This window comes from Trichechus manatus, unplaced genomic scaffold (assembly GCF_000243295.1).
Source record: "Trichechus manatus latirostris isolate Lorelei unplaced genomic scaffold, TriManLat1.0 scaffold00051, whole genome shotgun sequence".
Taxonomy (NCBI): Eukaryota; Metazoa; Chordata; class Mammalia; order Sirenia; family Trichechidae; genus Trichechus; species Trichechus manatus.
Window position 1 is genome coordinate 1,521,142 of NW_004443987.1, and position 19,819 is coordinate 1,540,960.

The window sequence follows — 19,819 nt, forward strand, 5'->3', positions numbered from 1 at the left end:
CACAAAATAATAAATGTTGGAGAGGTTGTGGAGAGACTGGAACACTTATACACTGTTGGTGGGAATGTAAGATGATACAACCACTTTGGAAATCGATTTGGTGCTTCCTTAAAAAGCTAGAAATAGAAGTACCATACGATCCAGCAATCCTGCTCCTTGGAATATATCCTAGAGAAATAAGAGCCGTCACTTGAACAGATATGTGCACATGCGTGTTCATTGCAGCAGTGTTCACACTAGCAAAAAGATGGATACAACCTAGGTGCACATCAACGGATGAATGCATAAACAAATTATGGCATATTTACACAATGAAATACTGCACAACAATAAAGAACAAGGACGAATCCATGAAACATCTTATAACATGGAGGAATCTGGAAGGCTTTACGTTGAGTGAATTTAGTCACTCACAAAAGGACAAATATTGCATAAACCACTATTATAAGCACTCAAGAAAAGGTTTAAATGCAGAAGAAAACATTCTTTGATGGTTATGAGGGTGGGGAGGGAGGGAAAGTGTTATTCACTAACTAGATAGTAGACAAGAATTATCTCAAGTGAAGGGAAGGAAAGCACACACTACAGGGGAAGTCAGCACAGCTGGACTAAACCAAAGCTAAGAAGTTTCCTGAATACAACCAAACATGTCAAGGGACAGCAGGGGCAGGGTTCTGGGGACCATGGTTTCAGGGGACATCTTTGTCAATTGACATAATACAGTTTTTTAAGAAAATGTTCTGCATCTCAGTTTGGTGAGTGGTGTCTGGGATCTTAAAAGCTAGCGAGCGGCCATCTAAGATGCATCAATTGGTCCCAACTCACCTGGGGTAAAGCAGAATGAAGAACACCAAAGTCACAAGGGAAGTATTAGCTCAAGAGACAGAAAGGCCCGCATAAACCAGAGACTACATAAGCCTGAGACCAGAAGAACTAGATGGTGCCTGGCTACCACCAATGACTGCCCAGACAGGGTATATAACAGAGGGTCTCTGATGGAGCAGGAGAAAAATGGGGTGCAGAACTCAAATTCTAGTAAAAAGACCAGACTTAATGGTTTGACCAAGACTGGAGGAACCCTAGAAATTATGGCCCCCAGACTCTCTGTCAACCCATAACTAAAACTGTTCCCAAGGCCAACTCTTCAGACAAAGATTAGACTGGATGATGGGACATAAAATGATACTCATGAAGAGTGTGCTGCTTAGCTCAAGGAGATACATGAGACTAAATGGGCAGCTCCTGTCTGGAGGTGAGATGAGATGGCAGAGAGGGTCAGGAGCTGATTGAATGGACACAGGAAATCAGGTGTGGAAAGGAGGAGTGTGCTGTCACAGTATAGGGAGAGCAATTAGGGTCCCATAACAATGTAAATATCAATTTTTGTATGAGAGAATAACTTGAATTGTAAACTTTCATTTAAAGTACAACAATAAAATAAAAAAAATGAGCAAAGGAAATGAACAGACGCTTCATTAAAGAAGACATTCAAGCGGCTAACAGACACACGAGGAAAAGCTCGAGATCACTAGCCATTAGAGAAATGCAAATTAAAGCCACAATGAGATACCATCTCACCTCAGCATTACTGGCACAAATCAAAAAACCAGACAATAACAAACATTGGAGAGGCTGTGGGGACATTGGAACTCTTATGCACTGCTGGTGTGAATGCAAAATGATACAACCATTTTTAAAAATAATATGGTGCTTTCTTAGAAAGCTAGAAATAGAAATAACGTATGATCCAGCAATCTCACTCCTAGGAGTATATTCTAGAGAAATAAGAGCCGTCACACGAATAGACATATGCACACCAGTGTTCACTGAAGCATTGTTTACAATAGCAAAAATATGGAAACAACGTAGATGCCCATCAACAGATGAATGGATAAACTATGGTACTTACACACAATGGCGTACTAGGCAATGGTAAACAATAATGATGAATCTGTGAAGCATCTCACAACATGGATGAATCTGGAGGGCCTTATCATTGAGTGAAATAAGTCAATCACAAAGGACAAATATTGTATGAGACCACTACTATAAAAACTCATGAAAAGGTTTACACACAAAAAGAAACAATCTTTGATGCTTACGAGGGAGGGGAGCTGTGGGAATGGAAAAACACTAAATAGACAATAGATAAGTGGAAACTTTGGTAAAGGGTAAGACAGTACACAGTACTGGGGAAGCCAGCACAACTTGTACAAGGAAAGGTCATGGAAGCTCCATAGACACATCCAAACTCCCTGAGGGACCGAATTGCTGGGCTGAGGGCTGAGGGCCACGTTCTTGGGCGACATCTAGCTCAATTGGTCTAACATAGTTTATAAAGAAAATGTTCTATATCCTACTTTGGTGAGCAGCGTCTGGGGTCTTAAAAGCTTATGAGTGACCATCTAAGATACTAAACTGGTCTCACCCCATCTGGAGCAAGGGAGAATGAAGAAAACCAAAGACACAAGGGAAAGATTAGTCCAAAGGACTAGTGGACCACAGCTACCACAGCCTCCACTAGACTGAGTCCAGGACAACTAGATGGTGCTTGGCTACCACCACCGACTGCTCTGACAGGGATCACAATAGATGGTCCGGGACAGAGTTGAAGAAAAACGTAGAACAAAATTCTAACACACACAAAAAGACCATATTTACTGGTCTGACAGAGACTGGAGAAACCCCGAGAGTATGGCCCCTGGATGCCCTTTTAACTCAGTACTAAAGTCACTCCTGAGGTTCACCTTTCAGCCATAGACAGACCCATAAAACAAAACGAGACTAAAGGGGCACACTAGCCCAGGGGCAAGGATGAGAAGGCAGGAGGGTACAGGAAAGCTGGTAACGGGGAACCGAAGTTCAAGAAGGGGAGAGTGTTGACATGTTGTGGGGTTTGCAACCAATGTCACAAAACAATATGTGTATTGTTTAATGAGAAACTAATTTGCTCTGTAAACCTTCATCTAAAGCACAATAATAAATAAAGACTATACACAACAAAACGTACACCAATTCAATTTCTACATGTACTACGTAGTGACTTAATTACATTCTTCGAATTGTGCACTCATACTCACTCTCCTTTTCTGAGTTGTTCCCCCCCATTAACATAAATTCACTGCCCCCTAAGATTCCCATCTAATTTTTCAAGTTGCTGTTGTAAATTTGATCCTATATAGATAGTTCTTAGAAAAGCGTAATGCTCAAGGCAGACATTTTTTACTAGTTAAGCTAAACTATTGTTTGGTTTTAAGATTTCAGGGAATATTTTTGGTTTAAGGTTTAAAGATTATCTCAGGGCAATAGTTTTGGGAGTTCATTCAACCTTCATGGCTCCAGGAAGTCTGGAGTCTAAGAGAATTTGAAATTATGTTCTTCATTTTCCCCCTTTTGATCAGAATTCTTCTATAGAATCTTTAATCAAAATGTTCAGTAATGATAGCCGAACACCATCCAGTTTTTCTGGTCTCATGGCGAAAGAGGCAATTGTTCATAGAGGGAATTACCAACACATTTCATATTCTCCTTCTATTCCTGACTCTCTTTCCTCTGTTGCTCCAGGCAAACAGAGACCAATTGTTGTGCCTTGGATGGCTGCCTGTGAGCTTTTAAGACTGCCAGACACTGTGCACGAGGAGGTAGAACAGAAGCAGTAAACATGTTGTTAGGCCAATTAAGTGGGATGTCACATGAAACCATGACTCTAAACCTCCAAATCAAGAAACCAAATCCCATGAGGTTTTTGGTTGTACCTAAGCAGCCTCAGCAGGTACTCTTTTTTTTTTTAAATCATTGTTGTAAATATGTCTATCACACAACTTTTGCCTATTGTACAATTTTTGCAGGTGTACAAATTATTGACTGCAATTACAATAATCAGCTGTGCAATCCTACCCTTAATCAATGTGATATTTCCATCACTGTTAACACTCCCTTTTCCCCTACCTCCTGCCCCTGGCAACCACTAATAAACTTTGTTCTCTATATACTTGCCTTTTCTTGTCTTTTTATATAAATGAGGTCATAGAATATTTGTCCTTTTGTGATTGACTTATTTCACTTAGCATAATGTTTTCCAGCTCCATCCAGATTGTAACATGTATTGAGACTTCATTTCTCGTACTGGCTGAGTAGTATTCCACTGTATGTCTGTACCATACTTATGTTTATCCATTCATCTATTGATGGGAATTGAGGTTGTTTCCACATTTTGGTTGTTGTAAATAGTGCTGCAATGATCATTGGTGTACAGGTCTTTATTTGAGTCTCTGCTTTTAAGTCCTTTGGGTATATACCTAGGATGGGAATTGCTGGGTCATATGGTGGTTTCATTTTTAGTTTTTTGAGGAACTGCCACACTGTTTTCACAATGGCTGTCCCATTTTGCATTCCCATCAGCAATGAGTAAGGCTTCCAACTTCCCAATATCCTCACCAATATTTGCTATTTTCAGTTTTTTTCTTTCTTTTTTTTAATCTTAGCCATCCTAGTGGGAGTGAAATTGTATCTCATTATGGTTTTGATTTGCATCTCTCTGATGGTTAATGATGTTGAGCATCTTTTCGTGTGTTTGGTAGCCATTTGAATGCCCTCTTTGGTGAAATGTCTATTCAAGTCCTTTGCCCATTTTATGATTGGGTTACTTGTCTTTTATATATATTTTGGTATTAGAAATCTTGTTGGATATATGGTTTCCAAAGATATTATGCCAGTCGGTAGCTTGTCTTTTCACTTTTTTGGTAAAGTCTTTCGATGAACAAAGTCTTTTAATTTTTATGAGGTCTTATTTATTTATTTTATCTTTTGCTGTTTGTGCTTTTGTTATTATATTAGATAATCCATTGTTAAAAGCTAGGCCTGACAGCGTTGACCCTCTTTTTCTTCTAAGAATTTTATGGTTTTAGTTTTCACATTTAGCTCCTTAATCCATTTTGAATTTGTTTTTGTATATGGTGTGAGGCATGGATCCTGTTTCATTTTTATGCATGTGGAAATCTAATTTTCCCAGCAACATTTATTGAAGAGATTCTTCTTTCCCCATTGAATGGACTTAGCACCCTTGTCAAAAATCAGTTGACCATAGATTTGTGGATTTATCTCTGGACTCTTAATTGTATTCCATTGGTCTGTATGTCTATTGTTATACCAGTCCCAGGCTGTTTTGATTACTGTAGCTGCATAGAATGTTTTAAAATCAGGAAATGTAAGTCCTCCTACTTTGTTCTCTTTCAACACTGTTTTAGCTATTTAGGGCCTCTTGCCAGTCCATATGAAGTTGAGGATTGGTTTTTCTATTTCTGTAAAGAAGCCTGATGGAATTTTGATCAGGATTGAGTTGAATCTATAGATTGCTTTGGGTAGTATTGACATCTTAACAATATTAAGTCTTCCAATTCATGAACATGTAACTTTTTTTAACATTTATTTAAGTCTTCTTTAATCTCTTTTCAGCAGTGTTTAATAGTTTTCATTATGTAAGTCCTTTATGTCCCTGGTTAGATTTATTCCAAGCTATTTTATTGTCTTAGATGCTATTATAAATGGAATTGTTTCCCTAATTTTCCTTTCAGATTTCTCATTGTTTGTGTATAGAAATCCAACTTATTTTTGTTTGTTGACCTTGTACCCTGCAATTATTCTAAATTCCTCTATTAACTCCAGAAGTTTTCTTGTGGACTCTTTGGAATTTTCTATATACAGGATCATGTCATCCACAAATAGAGGTGATTTTACTTCTTTTCCAATCTGTATGCCTTTTATTTCTTTTTCTTGTCTTGTTGCTCTCACTAGGACTTCCAATACAATATTGAATACAAGTGGTGAGAGCGGGCACCCTTGTCTTGTTCCCAATTTCAACAGAAAATTTCTCAGTCTTTCTATGCCCTGAATCATATTGAGAAATTTCCTTTCTATTCCAATCTTATTGAGGATTTTCATCGAGAAAGGGTGTTGGATTTTTTCAAATGCTTTTTCTGCACCCATAGAGATGATCATGTGGATCTTTTCCTTTGTTTTATTGATGTGGTATGCAACATTGATTGATTTTCTAATGGCGAACCATCCTTGCATTCCTGGAATAAAGCCCACTTGGTCTTGGTGTTTGAGCCTTTCAATACGCTGTTGGATTCTGTTAGCTAGTATTTTGTTGAGGATATTTCATCTATGTTTGCAAGAGACATTGGTCTGTAGTTTTCTTTTCTTGTGGTGTTTTTGTCTGGTTTTGGTATCAGGGTTATGTTTGCTTCATAGAATGACTTAGAGAGTATTTTTTCCTTCCTAGCTTTTGGAAGAGTTTAAACAGTATTGGTGTAAATTCTTCCGTAAATGTCTGGTAGAATTCCCCATTGAAGCCATCTGGTCCAGAACTTTTTTTGTTGGGAAGTTTTTAATTACTGATTCCATCTCTTCTCTTGTTATGAGTTTGTTGAGACTTTTCTATTTCTTATTGAGTCAGTTTGGGTATGCTGTGTGCTTCTAATAATTTGTCCATTTCATCTAGATTAGCCAGTTTGCTGTACACTTGTTAATAAAATTGTCATAATTCTCTTTATTTCTTTAAAATTTTTTATTATTGTACTTTAGATGAAAATTTACAGAACAAACTAGCTTCTCATTAAACAGTATATGTATTGTTTTATGACATTGGTTAACAAACCCACGACATGTCAACACTCTCCCTTCTCGATCTTGGATTCCCCATTACCAGTTTCCCTGTCCCCTCTTGCCTTCTAGTCCTTGCCCCTGGGCTGGTGTGCCCCTTTAGTCTCGTTTTGTTTTATGGGTCTGTCTAATCTTTGGCTGAAGGGTGGACCTCAGGAGTGACTTTACTTAGCTAAAAGGATGCCCGGGAGACTTACTCTTGGGGTTTCTCCAGTCTCTGTCAGCCAGTAAGTCTGGTCTTTTTTGTAAGTTAGAATTTTGTTCTACATTTTTCTCCAACTCTTAACGGGACCCTCTATTGTGAAACCTGTCAGAGCAGTCAGTGGTGGTAGCCAGGCACCATCTAGTAGTACTGGATTCAGTCTGTTGGAGGACTTGGTAGTTGTGGTCCATTAGTCCTTTGGACTAATTTTCCCCTTGTGTCTTTAGTTTTCTTCATTCTTCCTTGCTCCCAAAGGGGTGAGACCCGTGGAGTGTCTTAGATGGCTGCTCACAGGCTTTTAAGACCCCAGAGGCTACTCACCAGCCAATTGAACTAGATGTTCCCCGAGACAGTGGTCCCTACAACCCTCAGTCCAACTCCTCAGAGAGTTTGGATGTGTCTATGGAGCTTCCATGACCTTTCCTTGTATAAGTTGTGCTGGCTTCCCCAGCATTGTGTACTGTCCTACCCTTCACCAAAGTCACCACCCATCTGTTGTCTATTTAGTGTTTTTCCATTCCCACTGCTCCCCTCCCTCATAACCATCAAAGATTGTTTCTTTTTGTGTGTAAACCTTTTCATGAGTTTTTATAGTAGTGGTCTCACACAATATTTGTCCTTTTGTGATTGACTTATTTCACTCACTGTAATGCCCTCCAGATTCATCCATGTTGTGAGATGCTTCACAGATTCATCATTGTTCTTTATCATCATGTAGTATTCTATTGTGCGTATGTACCATAGTTTGTTTATCTATTCATCTGTTGATGGGCATCTAGGTTGTTTCCATCTTTTTGCTGTTGTGAACAATGCTGCAATGAACATGGGTGTGCATATGTCTGTTCGTGTGACAGCTCTTATATCTCTAGGACATATTCCTAGGAGTGGGATTACTGGATCGTATGGTATATCTATTTCTAGCTTTCTAAGGAAGTGCCATATTGTTTTCCAAAATCTTTGTACCATTTTGCATTCCCACCAGCAGTGCATAGGCGTTCCAATCTGCCAGCAGCCTCTCCAACATTTGTTATTTTCTGTTTTTTTGATTCGTGCCGGTAATGCCGGGGGTAAGATGGTATCTCATTGTGGTTTTGATTAGCATTTCTCTAGTGGCTAGTGATCACGAGCATTTCCTCATGTGTCTGTTATCTTTGGTGAAGTGTCTGTTCATTTCCTTTGCCCATTTTTTAATTGGATAATTTGTCTTTTTGTTGTAGAGATGTTGGATTTTCCTGTAGATTTTAGAGATTAGAACTTAGTCAGATTTGTAATAGCCAAAATGTTTTCCCCGTCTGTAGGTTCTCTTTTTACTCTTTTGGTGAAGTCTTTTGATGAACATGAGTGTTTAATTTTTAGAAAATTCCAGTTATCTAGCTTATCTTCTGGAGTTTGTGTGTTGTTAGTTATGGTTTATATTCTGTTAATGCCGTGTATTAAGGCCTCTACTGTTGATCCTATTTTTTCTTCTATGGTCTTTACAGTTTTGTGTTTTATATTTAATTCTTGGACCCATTTTGAATTAGTTTTTGTGTATGATGTGAGGTATGGGTCTTGTTTCATTTTTTTGCCATGAACATCCGGTTTTACCAGCATCATCAGTTAAAAAGACTGTCTTTTCCTCATTTCATGGACTTTGGGCCCTTGTGGAAGATCAGGTGACCTAGGTGGTTGGAGTTACATCAAGTTCTCAGTTCTGTTCCATTGGTCAATATAGCTACCATTGTACCAGTACCAGGCTGTTTTGACTATCGTAGCCGTATAGTAGGTTCTGAGGTCAGGTAGTGCGAGTCCTCCTACATTATTCTTCTTCAATAGTGCTTTACTTATCTGGGGCCTCTTCCCTTTCCATATAAGGTTTATGATTAGTTTTTCCATCTCTTTAAAGAATGTTGTTGGTATTTGGATCGGGATTGCATTGTATTTGTAGATTGCTTTGGGTAGAATTGTTATTTTCACAATGTTGAGTCTACCTATCTATGAGGATGGTATGTTTCTTCATTTATGTAGATCTCTTTTGGTTTCTTGAAGTAGTGTTTTGTAGTTTTCTTTGTATAGGTCTTTTACATCCCTGGTTAGATTTATTCCTAAGTATTTTATTTTTTTAAGGTCTATTATAAATGATATTATTTTTCTGATTTCCTTTTCATGTTCTCTTTATTAGTGTATATGAATCCAACTGATTTTTGTATGTTTATCTTGTATCCTGCTACTCTGCTGAATCTTTCTCTTAGTTCCAGTAGTTTCCTCATGGAATCTTTAGGGTTTTCTATATATAGTATCATATCATCTGCAAACAGGGACAGTTTAACTTCTTCATTACCAATTTGGATGCACTTTATTTCTCTTTCTTGCCTTATTGTTCTAGCTAGGACTTCCAGCACAATGTTAAATAGGAGTGGTGATAAAGGGCATCCTTATCTTGTTCCTGTTCTTGAGGGGAATGTTTTCAGCCTCTCTCCATTAAGAATGATATTGGCTGTTGGTTTTGTATAGATACCCTTTATTATGTTGAGAAATTTCTCTTCTATACCTATTTTATTGAGAATTTTTATCAGGAGCCTTGTTGAACTTCGTTGAATGCCTTTTCGGGGTTGATTGAGATGATCATGTGAGTTTTTTATTTATGTGGTGGATTACATTGATTGATTTTCTAATATTGGATCATCCTTACATACCTAGTAGGAATCCCATTTGGTCAGGGTGTATAATTTTTTTAAGGATGCTGAATTCTATTGGCTAGAATTTTGTTGAGAGTTTTTCATCTATATTCATGACAGATATGGGTCTGCAATTTTTTTTTCTGGTGCCTTTGCCTGGCTTTGGTATCAGGGTTACGCTGGCTTCATAGAATAAATTTGGAAGTATACCTTCCTTTTTATGTTCTGAAATAGTCTGAGTAGTACTGGTAAAAGCTCTTCTCTGAATGTTTGGTAGAATTCTCCAGTGAAGCCATCTGGGCCATGGCTTTTTTTGTTGGCAGTTTTTTAAATTACCTTTTCAATCTTTTCTCTTGTTACGAGTCGTTCAGATATTCAGCATAATTTTTTGTTAGTTTGAGTAGGTAGTGTGTTTCTAGAAATTTGTCAATTTCCTGTAGGTTTTCAAATTTGTTGAAGTATAGTTCATAGTACTCTGTTATGATCATTTTTATTTCAGTTGGGTCTGTTGTAATGTCCCCCATTTTATTTCTTATCTTGGTTATTTTAGTCCTCTCCTTCTTTTCTTTTGTCAATTTGGCCAGTGGTTTGTCAGTTTTGTTGATCCTTTCAAAGAACCAACTTTTGTTTTTGTTTATTCTTTCTGTTGTTTTTCTATTCTCTATTTTATTTATTTCTGCTCAGAACTTTATTATTTCCTTTCTTCTGGTGGCTGTGGGTTACTTTTGATGTTCTCTTTCTATTTGCTCATGTTGTGTGGCTAATGTTTTGATTTTGTCCCTTTCTTCTTTTTTGATGTGTGCATCTATTGCTATAAATTGACCTCTGAGCACTACCTTTGCTGTGTCCCAAAGGTTTTGATATGATATGTTGTCATTCTCGTTTGATAGTAGGATTCTATCTTTATTCTATCTTTGATTTCTTCTATTACTCAGTAGTTTTTAAGCAAGGTGTTATTCAATTTCCATGTAATTGATTTCTTTTCCTTGCTCTTCCTGGTGTTAATTTCTATTTTGATAGCATTGTGATTAGAGAAGATACATTGTAGTATCTCACTGTTTTGGATTTCCTTGAGTGTTACTTTGTGGCCTAAGATGTGGTCTATTCTGGAGAAAGTTCCATGTGCATTGGAAGGGAATGTGTACTTTGCAGCCGTTGGGTAGAGTGTTCTATATATGTTTATGAGGTCAAGTTGGCTGATTGTGGCATTTAGGTCTTCTGTATCTTTGTTGAGTTTCTTTCTAGATGTTCTGTCCTTTACCGAGAGTGGTGTGTTGAAGTCTCCTACTATTACTGTGGAACAGTCAGTTTCTCTTTTCAGTGCTGTTAGAGTTTGTTTTATGTATTTTGGAGCCCTGACATTGGGTGCGTATATATTTATTATGGTTATGTCTTCATGATGGATCATCCCTTTAATCATTATATAATGCCCTTCTTTGTCTTTTTTGATGGATTTTGTTTTAAAGTCTATTTTATCTGAGATTAGTATTGCTAGTCTTGCTCTATTTTAGTAGCTATTTGCTTGATATATTTTTTCTATCATTTGATTTTTAATAAACTTACATGTTCGTTTCTAAGGTATGTCTCTTGTAGACAGCATATTGATGGATCCTGTTTTTTTTATCCATTCTATCACTCTCTGTCTCTTTATGGGTGCATTTAGACCATTTACATTCAGTGTAATTATTGATAGGTGTGAGTTTATTGCTGTCATTCTGTAGTGCTTTTTTTTGTAGTGCTGACGTTTTCTTTGTTCCTCTTACTCACCTGCGCTGAATTCGTTTTGTTTGTGGATTTATTTTTTCATTTCTTTTGTTTTTGTTGATTTTGTGTTTACTGAGATATTATGTTTTTCTTCTTTATTTTGATGAGTAGGTTTGTTAACTTTCTTTGTGGTTACCTTGAAATTTACTCTTATATTGCTAAGTTTGTACTAGTCTTTTACTACTTGGTATCGACTTGCCTTCCTGTCTATTAGAAATTTCTATACCTACACCATTTATTCCCTCTTTCATTGTTCTGATATTGTTGTCATTTAAAGATTAACCTCTCTGGTTCCCTGTTGTAAATATTTTAGTTTTGAATAATCCTTGAGAGTTCATTTCCTAGGTTGGTATCTGGCTGGTGTGATATTGCATCCTAGATGCAGGCTGTCTTCTGATGTTGTTTGTTCTCAAACTGAAGGACTCCCTTTAATAATTCTTGTAAGTTTGGTTTGGTTTTTACATAGTCCCTTAATTTCTGTTTATCTGCAAATGTTTAATTTCACCATCATATTTGAATGAGAGTTTTGCAGGATATATTACTCTTGGCTGACATTTTTTTTTATTTCAAGGTTTTATACATGCCATCGCATTGCCTTCTTGCCTGCATGGTTTCTGCCGAGTAATCAGAACTTACTCTTGTTTTCCCTCTGTATGTGACTTTTCATTTTTCTTGAGCTGCTCTCAGGATTCTTTCTTTGTCTTTGGTTTTAGTGAATGTGATTATGATACTCCTTGGTGATTTTCTTTTGGGGCCTATCCTATATCGGGTTCGTTGAGCTTCTTGGATGGTTAGCTTTTCATCTTTCATGATATTAGGAAAGTTTTCTGTCAGCAATTCTTCAATGATCTGCTCTGTATTTTCTGTTTTCTCCCCCTGTTCTGGAATTCTGATCACTCGAAAATTTTTGCTTTTGATTGTATTCTACATCATTCTCAGGATTTCTTTATTTTTCTTCATTATTTTCTGTGATTTTTCCTCAAACAGAATGGTACCAAGGATTTGTCTTCAATTTTGCTGATCCTGTCTTCTATTGTTTCAAAGCTGCTCCTCAGAGCTTCTATGACACTGTCCATTTCTGAAATCTTGTTATCTTTTGGATTTATATTTGCTGTTTTTGTATGATTTCAAGTTGTGAATTTATTTAAAAATTTTGTTTCTGTATTATTTTCCTGAATTCTTCCATTGTTTTGTCTGTCTTTTCCATAATTTTGCATACTTTTTCCATGATTTTGTCTATTTTTCCTTATTTTTGTCTGTTTTTTGCTTCAACTCTTGGATAGCTCTGAATGTTAGAGATTTGAATTCCCTATCAGGTAGTTCCAGTGCCTTTTTTTCTACAGGAATATCATCTGGTGTTTTATTTTGGATGTCTACTAGAACCATCCCGTCCTGTTTTTTTTTAATATGCTTTGATATTGTTTGCTGTCTTCAGGACATTCAGTAGTTATTTTTTTCATTTATTGACTGTAGATTTGTTTAGTCCTGCTTTTTTGTTTTATTTGGTTATATCTGTGTAGGTGGGTTGTGCGTTCTTTGTTGTTTGCTTGTCTGTGATCACAATACTGCTCACCACCTTGTCCAATCAGCAGGGCCAATTGCTCAGCTATGGTGCAGCAGGGCAGGTCCAGATGAAGGGGAGGGTCTGGAATGGGTTGTTTGTGGCATGTACTGGGCCGATGGGGCAGGCTTGGAGTTCAGTGCAGGGCAGGTTCCAGTAGGCTATGCCTGTGCTACTTTTGGGGTGTGATATTGAGCACATGGTACAGACAGGCAGGAAGGAGGGGGTAGGTTGTGATGTGTGGGGCTAAGTGGGTATGGGTAAGAAGAGAAAGAGGAGAGATAAACATTAGCAAAAGGCTGGGGGGAAGTGCTGAGGGAGCCTGCCGTTGGAGTGGAGAGATGAGAAACAGAGAAACGAAGAAAAACAAAATGCAAAATAGAAAAACAGAAAAATAAATAAATAAAAAGAAAAAGGAAAGAAAAGAAAAGAAATTCCTCAAGGAATCCATCCAGCAACTGGAGAAGTGGCTCCCAGGCGTCAGGGCACAACCCATCTAGAAGGGGCAGAGATGGAACACAGTGCCAGGTATTCGGGAGACAGGAAAAGAAGAAAAGTAGAGAGAGGAGAAACCGAGAAATGAAGAAAAACAAAAGACAAAAAAGAAAAAGAGAAAAAAATGTCCCCAGGGATCTCAGCGGCTACCTGGGAAGTGGCTCCCAGGCCTCAGGCACAGCCCATCTAGAAGTGGTGGAGATGGTACACAGCACCAAGTATTCAGAAGACAGGAAAAGAAGGAAAGTAGATAGACAAAAAAAACTGAGAAATGAAGAAAAACAAAAAGCAAAAAAGAAAAAAAATGCCCCCAGTGATCCCACTGGTGTGGCAGAGCAGACCCAGGATGTGGCTCCCAAGCCAATCAGTACAGTTCTTCTAGAAGAGGTGGAGATGGCACACAGCACCAGTTATTCAGGAGACAGGAAAAGAAGGTAAGTAGAGAGAGACCAGAAACTAAGAAAAAGAAAAAGAAAAAACACTGGCTCCAGTGTTCCCATAACACGACAGGTCGGACCAGGGAAGTGGTTCCCTAGCCAAGCGGTACTTCACAGGCTGTCAAGAAGAAGTGGAGATGGCACATGGTGCCAGGTGTTTGAGAGAAAGGAAGGGGAGGATGTGTGAGAGAGGACAGAAACCAAAAGAAGCAGAAACAAGCAACAGTGGCAACAAAGAAATGGCAATGAAGGAGCCAGCTGGCGTGGGCAAAGCGAATCCAAGTGGCATAGAGGTGGTGCCTCCCCAGCCGGGAGGCAGTGAAGGCCAAACAGTAGGAAGAAGGGTAGGGGGTGGGAAAGTGTGTATCGCTGGTTACCCGGTGCTCCGTCTCCTGCTAGGAGCTCTGTGAAGCTATACTCCCTGTCTGTTGATCTCTGACAGGAGTCTAAGATGGCGGATCCGTGCTGCCTTAGCTGATAGGGGACCTCTGCTCTGTATCTCTTCTCTTTGTTCTCTGTCAGTTTCTTACTCCACTCAGTGCTTGGTTGAGTTCTTTATCTCTTCATTTGACACTTAGGGTTCCAGGATTGACGTTTGTCTCTGTTCTACTTAGTTTTTTTGATCTTTGCTGTGGAGGGATGGCATGGTGCTTTTGTCTATAGCGCCATGTTGGCTTCACCTCAATTCTCTTTATTTCTATTGAGTCAGTTGCAATGTCCCCTTTTTCATTTATTATTTTGCTTTTTTGCATCTTTTCTCTTCTTTTGTTTGTCAGGCTAGCTAAAGGTATGTCAATTTTATTGATCTTTTCAAAGAACCAACTTCTGGTTTTATTTATTCTCTATTGTTTTCTATTTTTGATTTTATTCATTTCTGCTCTAGTCTTAGTTATTTCCTTTTGTCTGGTAGGTTTAGGCTGAGTTTGCTCTTCTATTTCTAGTTCCTGGAGTTGTTGAGTTTGGCTGTTAATTTGAGATCTTATTTTTTCATGTAGACTTTTATTGCTATAAGTTTCCCTCTGAGTATTGCTTTTGCTGCATCTCATAAATTTTGGTATGCTGTGCTTTCATTTTCTTTTGACTCTAAGAAATTTGTGATTTCTCTTTTGATTTCCTCCTTGGCCCATTGGTAGTTTAATAGTGTGTTGTTTAATTTCCATAAGTTTGTGTATTTTCCAGGTTTTTTTCTGTTATTGATTTCTAGCTTCACCCAGTTGTGGTCAGAGAAAATACTTTGAATGATTTCAATCATTTTAAATTTATCAGGACTTGATTTGTGACCTAGCATGTTGTCTATCCTAGAGAATGATCTGTGTGCACTGTAGTAGAATGTATATTTGTGTTCTCAGGTGGAGTGTTCTATATATGTCCGTTAAGTCTAGTTAGGTGATAGTGTCATTTGGGTTCTCTGTTTCTTTACTGATCTTTCTAGATGTTCTGTCCAATATTGAAAATGGTGTGTTGAATTCTCCAACTGTTATTGTAGTGCTATTTATTTCTCCCTTCAATTCTATCAGTGTTTGCTTTATACATTTAGGTGCTCTGAAGTTGGGTGCCTATATATTTATGATTGCTGAATATTCTTGATCAGTTGGCCCTTTTATCACTATATAATGTCTGTCTTTATCTCTTCTAACAGATTTTATCTTAAAGTCTACTTTGTCTGATATTAAGATTGCCACCCCAGCTCTCTTTTGATTATTATTTGTGTGGACTATTTTTTTTTCATCCTTTCACTTTCGACCTATTTGTGTCCTTGGGTGTAAGGTATGTCTCTTGGAAACAGCATATAATTGGATCATGATTTTTTAATCCATTCTGCCACTCTCTGCCTTTTGATTGGAACATTTACATTCACTTTAATTACTGATAAGAAGTAACTTAATTCTGCCATTTTATTGTTTTTTGAGTGTCTTAAGCCTTCTTTGTCTGTTTTTTAATACTGCTTGCTTTTGTGTTTTATTGGTTTATCGTAGTGAGCCAATTCCTTTCTCCTTTCCTTTTGTGTATATTTTTTATATAACTTCTTAGTGGTTACCACGAATATTATGCTTAACAGCTTGTATTTATAACATTCCAGTGTAAGTTGGTATCAACTTAACTTCATTCACATACAAGAAATTCTATATTTATGCCATTCTTCTCTCCCTTTTGTTGTTGATATCACTAATTACATCTTTATATTTCATATGCCCTATAACATAATTTTATCCTTAATTTTTATATATTTGTTATTAAAAACATGAAGGATAAAACATTTAGAATTACCAAGCATGAATATATTATTACTAGCCCTTGTACTTGTCCCTGCGTTTCCCTTTATTATGGATCATTCTTTCCATGCATAGCTTTGAATTATTTTCTAGTATCTTTTCTCCTCCATCTACAGAACTCCCATTAGTACTTTTTGTAGTTCCGGTCTGGTGGATATAAACTCTCTCACCTTCTGTTTGTCTGGTAATGTTTTAATTTCACCCCCATTCTTGAAAGATAGTTTCAGTGGGTGTAGTATTCTTGGTTAATGGTTTTTTTTCTTTGAACACTTTAAATATATCATTCCATTGTCTTCTGGCCTCCAATGTTTCTGAGTAAAAATCAGTGCTTAATCCTATTGGAGATCCTTTGTATGTGACTTTTTGCATCTCTCTCATAGTTTTCAGGCTTCTCTCTTTATCTTTACTTTTTGAGAGCCTAACTATGATGTGTCTTGGTGTACATCTCTTTGGATTTATTGTGCTTGGTGTTCTTTAAACTTCTTGGATTTGTAGATTCATATCCTTCATTAGATTGGGGAAATTTTCTGTCATTATTTCTTCAAATATTCTTTCTATCTCTTTTCCTCACTCATCTCCTGCTGGAATTCCCATGATGTGTATATTAGGTCTCTTGTTGTCCTATAATTCAATTAAACTGTACTCAGACTTCTTGAACCTCTGTACTTGTTGCTCTTCAGTGTCTGTAATTTTAACTATCTTATCCTCTAATTCACCCATTTTTTCCTTCTGCCTTTTCAAATCTTTTGTTAAGTCCTTCTATTGTGTTTGTCATTTCAGTTATTGTCTCTTTCAGTTGCAATTTCTTTTTTTTTAGATCCTCATTTCTTTCTTGCATTGTTTTCCTTATTTCATTTAGCTCATTGTCTATGTTTCACCTTAGTTCTTTAATTATGTTTAATGTTGTTGTATTATATTCTTCCATTTTTTTCATTATCTGGTCATCCCTTGGTGCACTTTCACTACCTTTGTCATTTTAATTTGGATGAACCATTGTTCCTCTGTTCTTTGTGTATCTTGTGATTCTTTTTTTGTTGTTGAAGCATTGGTATTTTCAAGGATGTTAGTTTTCTCAGTTTTACCCAGTATTTTGTGTTTTTGCTGGCACTACTTTCTGCAAAAAACTCTTTGGCAGACAGAGCCTTTGGTCTTTGCTTACTGTTTCTTCTCCCTCTCTGTGATAGCTCCTTCTTCCTGTCTGGTTTAATTAAAATTTGAAGGTTCCATGTCTCAGTTTTCAACTTTCAATCTTTCTCAAACACACCAGGGAACAAGATGTGGTCAGTCTGTCCACCAGTGGGCACCACCACTCAGGAGAGATATCTTCTACTAATCAATCTGTCCACTAGGGTGCACAGTCCTCTGTCTCTGGTTATTACTCCCTTCACTTCTCTTCTGCAACCACGTTTTTAGTTGGAAAACTCACATCCATTAAGCCTGTTTCTGGGCTGGATGTTGCCCTTTGTTTATACCTGGGGCTTCCTTCCCTGCTCTGTGGGGGCTGCTCATATCTGAGCTGGCATTTAAGGGAAGCACAGGCAGACTTTGCTCTGTTTCAGGAGGAGGAGGGGCTGGCACTCCTCAGAAGGACCTCTGAGAGATCTATTTGTTGGTTTCAGAGCCCTATGGTGGTTGAGGAAGCAGTCTCCACTTAGGGGACCTAAGTCCTGATTCCACTGTAGGGAACTTTCTGTAAGAGTTCATATCAGGCCAACAGGCAACAGCTGCCAGTTAGGGGAGGGGTTGTCACATTCCAAATGGAACCCCAAGGAGGTCTGTTTTGTTGCTATCAAAGCCTGCCCTTTAGTATGTTGGCTGTGGGTGTAGCCTCCACTCAGATGCCTGCTTCTTAGCACACAGAGCCTGAGTCAGCCGTCCTCACTGCTGGCTGTGAAAGGATATAGACATACTTAAATTGATCCCCAGGAAGGTTTGTCTTGTTGATTTCAGAGGCCTGAGCTATGGTTTGCACAGGGAGGTAGATACAGTGCTGACTATAGGAGCAGACTCCACTGTGAGGACCTTCTGTAGAAGTTTGCAACAGCCTGGCTACCAAGAAGTACCAGGTGGGGAAGAGGTTGTCACACTCTACTCAAATCACCATGGAGGTATGCCTTGTTGCTCTCAGAGTCCCCTGGTAGATTGTTGGCTGTCAGTGCAGTCTCCACTCAAGGCTCCTGCACACAGCATACTCAGCAGTCCTCAGCCCCAACCAGAAGTAGGGGCAGACTAACCTTTATTAACCCCCAGGTTGGTTTGTCCTGTTGGTTTCAGAGAGGCCAGAGCTATGGGGTGTGTGGGGAGGCAGGTAGAGTGCTGACTATGGGAGCAGACTCCACTGCATAATCCTTCTGTAGCTATTTACAGCAGGCTTGCAGGTGACAGTGTCTGGGTGGGGGAGGTGCTGGCACACTCCAAAAGGACCCCTGGGGAGGTCTGCCTTGTAGGTTTTAGAGCAGAAGCTTGGAATCCTGTCTTTTTGTACAGGCAGGGGCTGTGGTGGTTAGAGAAGTAGGCTCCTTTTCTGGGGCCACTTCCCCAGTTCACAGCAGCCAGTGGCCCACATGGCTGGGGGGGTGGCAGGGACAGTGAGAGAAGTGACTTTCCTACTGTATGTGACTCAGTGTTGATTCATTGATTCTTACCTCTATGCAGTTCCTTCTGCTTCCAGATTTAGAGTCCCTTAAAGCCGAGCACCGTTTCCTTATTGTATTTCTTGATGTATGGGTGGGGGGAGAGTCGGAACAATGGTCTGTTTATGCTACCATCTTCCCAGAATTCTCCTGTTTTTTGTTTTTTTGGATAATAGCTATCTTAGTAGGTCTGAAATGTTATCTTATAGTGGTTTTGATTTGCATTTCCCTACGTAGTGCTTTAAGTGTTTGGCTGCTCACCAAAAGGTGGGCAGTTCAAATCCTCCAGCTGATCCTTGGAAACCCTATGGGGCAGTTCTACTCTGTCCTATAGGGTTGATATGAGTCAGAATCGACTCCACGACAATGGGTTTTAGAATGACTAAGGAACCCTGCTGGTGCAACATTTAAGCGCTTGGCTGCTAATTGAAAGGTTGGTGGTTTGAATCTACTAGTGGCTCCATGGGAGAAAAGACCTGACTATCTGCTCCTGTAAAGATTACAGCCTAGGAACCCTATGGAGCACTTCTACTCTGTTACATAGGGTCACTATGAGTCAGAATCGATTCGATGGCACACAAAACAAGAAATGATTAATGATTTTGGGCATCTTTTCATGTGATTATTGGCCATTTGTATATCTTCTTTGGAGAAACGTCTATTCAAATACATTGCCCATTTTTTAAAAAATTGGGATTTTAAAAGTTTATTATTGAGTTGTAAGAATTCTTTATATATTCTGAACACAAGTCCCTTATCAGACAAATGATTTGCAACTATTTTCTTCCATTCTGTGAATTTTCTCTCATTTTCTTAATAATATCATTTGAAGCACGAAAGTTTTTAATTTTGATAAAGTACGATTTGTTCATTTTTTCTTTTGTTTCTGATACTTCTAAGCATCCATTGCCAAATCCAAAGTCATGAAGATTTACTCCTATGTTTTCTTCTAAGAGTTTTATTGTTCTAACTCTTATATTTAAGTTTGAGCCATTTTCAAATTTTTGTATATGTTGTGAGGTGGGGTCCAAATTCATTCTTTTGTATGTAGATATGCATTTGTCTCAGCACTATTTATTGAAGAGACTATTCTTTCCCTATTGAATAGTCTTAGCACCTTTGTGGAAAATCATG